Raw genomic sequence first — 4,987 nt, forward strand, 5'->3', positions numbered from 1 at the left:
TATATATATATATATATATATATATATATATATATATATATGTAACACATGCACACAATTATATATTTATATATATATATACACACACATACACACATGTAGATCTACATCTATACATAATTAGAATTATATTCATATATGAACATATGTGTACAATACATATGTTTATATACACAGATATAGATTCATGTATAAATATTGATATGTATGAATGCAAGTAGGACATAACTGCCAAATATTCACATGAAAATTGGTAATTCAATATTTTTATAGTTCAATCATCAATTTTGTGTATATGAAAAGGAAAAAAAAAAAAAGTTCCAAGGAATAGAAATAGGAAGTAAACACCGAACAAAGTTTTGAAGCATAAACAGTGTAAATTTGTATGATAAAGTCTATACAGAACATGATTACAGTAGAATAGAGTTTCTGAGATGATGACAGTATATAGGTTTGAGTCAACAGAGGCCCGTCTCTACCTCTTTGGAGGAAACTTTTAAATACATTTCAAATCAGAGCCATTCATTTGCTATTTTCATTAAAAGAGCAGAGGGGGGAGAGCCAAATCATAAGGATTTACAACAGAAGATCCAGTTGGGTTAATGAACCGTTTGAACCAGAAAGTGTAGTTATAAAAACATAATAGAAAATTGGCAAGAACAATAAGAAAAAAAAAATAATAAAATTGAAAAATAACAGATTAAACCATGATCGGAAAAAAAAAAGCAAAGCAAATGTCTGCGTTATTTACCATTTTTACAATCACCTTAATTCATTAGATTCATGAAGATGCAAAGCAGATATAAATTATTTTTTAAGCAGTTTAAAGCAACCGAATGTTTCTAGGTGATGTCACATGTTATAATGGGTAACAGAAGTGAAATACAGTAAATGTTTTTGTTAATAGGATAATGTATTAGCATACATGTATAACATGTCAACATGACTGGAATATTTTGTTAATTACAAAAAAAATAAACAAACCTTTTAATAAAAATGCAAACATTTATATTTCAACTCCTATAGGCTAAATCTAGTTACAACATAATATACTAAATAACAACATCATATATATTTATTAAATTACCATCAGTATTAGTTAGTTAGTTACTTTGAAAATTTTAATTGAAAGTTTTCTCAATTAATCTAAATTTAAATTTTTTCTCATTTTCATGTGGTTCATATGCTATCACAAGTGATTTGCTCTGGCTAACCCAGTTCACCTACCTAATTGTACAAAATGGTAACGCTTACTCTTGGAGTAAACAGAGGCAGCTTAGAATATTCCACAGTTCTTTAATTTGCTATGCTCATCTTAGAAATTCTACTACAATAATAAGCTTATTGTGTATGGTGCTCAGGTGCACTATGGGAAAAACCTGAGAAGGGATGTGTTCTGATAAGCTGTCTTGGCTAAGATTACATTAATAGAAGTTCAAAGACTTGAGGAGTTGCAAATACACAACAGGATATGGCATGTTCAAATTCATTTGCATCTCAATATATTGATTTATAGATGTAAGAAAAAAAAAAAGATAGTATATATGTCATTTAGTCATAAAACAAAGAAAGAAGATCTAAGCGTACCAATATTTAGAAAAAATTTTAAATAACTTTAGTAAAAATGCATCTTTGGTTTCACTGTACTGCTTCATATTGTACATCATTAAAGCAATTGTTGAAAATAGCATCGGTTAAAGTAATATAAAGTGTAAATGAAAAGGAAGATTTGAAGTTCTACATTTGTTAACTTTGAACCTAGTCAGAAATAATTGTAATAAAAGAAAAAAGAATTAGAATTTTGAACAATCTGATGGAAATGGACAATTTTCATTTCTTAGTTTGACAAAATATTTTAAATTCAACAGGATCATACAAACTAACTGCCTTGCAAAGTGAAAATATACTGGAGGATATAAAGCAAATATGAAAACTTCAACAAGTATCTCTCTCTTTTTTTTTTTCAGTTTTTCAATGTATTGTTTTTTTGTTTTTTTTTAGATAAGAATTTTAATTTAATTGTTTGTAAGGAAAACACCTGTATATATCAGGGATTAAAAATATTTGCAGATGATCTTATATTTTTTGGTATTTGAAAAAAATAACCAAAACAGAACAATATCTAATGCCCGTCTGCTTCCCACTGACCTGTTTGTTACAAAATCAGCAGCTTGAAAAATAGGCTGATAGTGATGATACAAAAAAAGTTAAATTTCTTCTTTATAATTAAAGAGTATAAACACATGCTACATGTACCCAGGGCACAAAGCTCCAGATTTTCAAGATTTTTTTTTAATAATCATCAACACACACTTATACATACCCTATACAAATGCCAGTCAATAAAGTATCTGCGATATACAAACAAGCATGATATTTTTTTTTATGTTATGTATGAGCAGATATCACAGGATTTGAAATTGAGGTCACATATGGTAGAGTTTTGTCCTACAGCATTTAATTTTTGTAGTGATGTTTGTATCTTTAACATAGAGCTGTTTTGCTTTCCATAAGCATCAAAGAAGAGCAATGAACAGTGATATGCTTTGTGTGAATTGGAGGTGTATCAACCTCTAAAATTAGCCAAATACTTTCAGCATAGCATGGAAACAGTGTCTATGAATATATTTTAAAAAACAAAAAAACAACAGAAAGCTCAAAAACACATACATATGTCATATTAAAAAAAGGCACAGGATGCCTATCCACATCCACTGTCATTGATATCAAATGAGTCTCTGTTAAGGTTCTGGAAAACACCAACAAGTGACCAATAATGAAACAGTAAATAATACATAAATTATCCAGGGCTCAGCCTATGCATGATGCTTCTCAGCATCTACAAATGTTACTTTTGACACAGAAAGGCATGTAGAATGCTATCGCAAATACACTCAGAGAGGAAGAAACTGTATCGACAAATGATGCTCTTTTAAATCTCTTATAATATATTTTATGAAGGCCATTACAAATATTTCTTAAATCTCCTTCTTGATCATATGTATGTATGAATAATAAGGTCTTGTGCATAGATTTGGTTTCATACTATTAAGCAAATGGGGGAAGAATCTTCAACTTGGATAGGACATCAACCTATCACAACATAACACTCCTAGAAGATGCAGTATGTGTGTGTGTGTTCCTAATAGCTAAGTGCACTAAAACCTGTAGAATCAGTTTTGCTATTTTCATCCCTGTAATATATTGCAAGAAGCAAAATTTGTTTCACAACTCACTACTTTTAGATAGCTGAATGCCAACCCTGTTACTAAGAGCTCAACTACAATGCAAGACAAATAAGTAACTGTTGTGAGCAAAGAGAATTATATTCTTTGTTGAAGAGCAAAACCTAATAGTTGTAACAAAGTTTAGTACTTAAATCACACAGATGTACCTCACTACCACCAACATCAACAATCATATAAGCCAAGCCTAATGTCTTCACCAAATTTAATAAAGATATCACATTCAGTTCAAATGATTGGAGGTGGCTATTTTGTAATGTAATAAAACTGATGTGTGGGGAAACTACCACTTGATCCTTGATAGATTGGGTCCCTTCTCTATAGCAGTCTCCTTCCACTTCCACAGCCAATGTGATATCCCATCACCTTTTGCTTTCTTCACCATTTGATGTGTTCATTGGTTCGTTACTAACATGAAGCCTTAATCTTAATATAACAAAGAATTACAAGGACTTCAGCTCCAGATGTCACCCCATGAACATTTTAAGCTTCTCTAATAAAACACCATGGCTCTCCTTTATATAGAAAATATATTTCATCAAGCCAGTAAGAAGCAGGCATTATACATACATATGATAATTAGTAAATGTATTTGCATGGGAGTGTAATATATCTTTTTTTCAGGGATGATGCTTATAAATTTGCACATATCTCTTTCTAAGAGTCATCAGAGCATTTTCTATAATATAAGCAACAATGAAAGTAAAAAAGAAAACAAGGGAAACAATACAAAGAGGGAGGAAACTTAGCAGTAAACATATATATATGAAATAATTTAAATGTTTTGTGGAAAATTTTAAAAAGCGTACGGGTGTTTGGGAAGGGAGATAACTTAGTTGTTTCAGGAAAAACGCTGAGAAATCTGCCTGCATTTAACTTTGAACGTCTATAGCATTGGATTAGGAGCAGATATAATGTGACTTTAAAACGTTCAACATAGCGATAAATAAAAATGAATTACATGATCCATAATTCTATTTATATTTATTACTAGACTTCACATGCATAGCTTAAAAGCTACCTTATATACCTCGTCTTTTATTTTAAGTTAACATTTCTCTACTTGAAGGTTATATAATTCACTATATGACCACTTAAACATGAGAATCTATCCGGATTTGAATTTATTTCTTCATTTATTCTCAATTAACAAAGGTTATTATGTTCATTCCTTCATTAATATTTTTTATATTTATACGAATCACAAAATTAATATTTCATTTGAATATCCCTAACATCCCAAATAAATGCTTCATTATTCTGCCTTGATGATACGGAGTTCCCTATTTAGATTGTTGTATTCCAGTCATTACAAACAACATGTTGGAATATTTCTCTGTGCGCGTGTGTGCGTGCATGTATATATGTATATATTCATCATCATTATATATATATATATAAAAAGCCCCAGAAATTGAATTAATATATATATATATATATATATATATTTAAATACTTTTAAAATGTATTGAGCACTTTATTGAATAGTAGTCTGCTTGATCATCTCATTAAGAACATCATGTATGCATACATATATTTACTGTTCACTTCCTGTGCATTATTCTATGTACTGTGCTGCACCTGAGCACTGTATACAATAAGTTCATTATTATCATAATATACACACATATATATGTGTGTGTGTTTGTGTATATGCATATAGATATGTATATGACTATACAAACATGCATATTAAACATACACACACACGTATATTTGCGTATATGTTTCATATGTATGTG

Source organism: Octopus bimaculoides, chromosome 6, assembly GCF_001194135.2.
Source record: "Octopus bimaculoides isolate UCB-OBI-ISO-001 chromosome 6, ASM119413v2, whole genome shotgun sequence".
NCBI classification, from domain to species: Eukaryota; Metazoa; Mollusca; class Cephalopoda; order Octopoda; family Octopodidae; genus Octopus; species Octopus bimaculoides.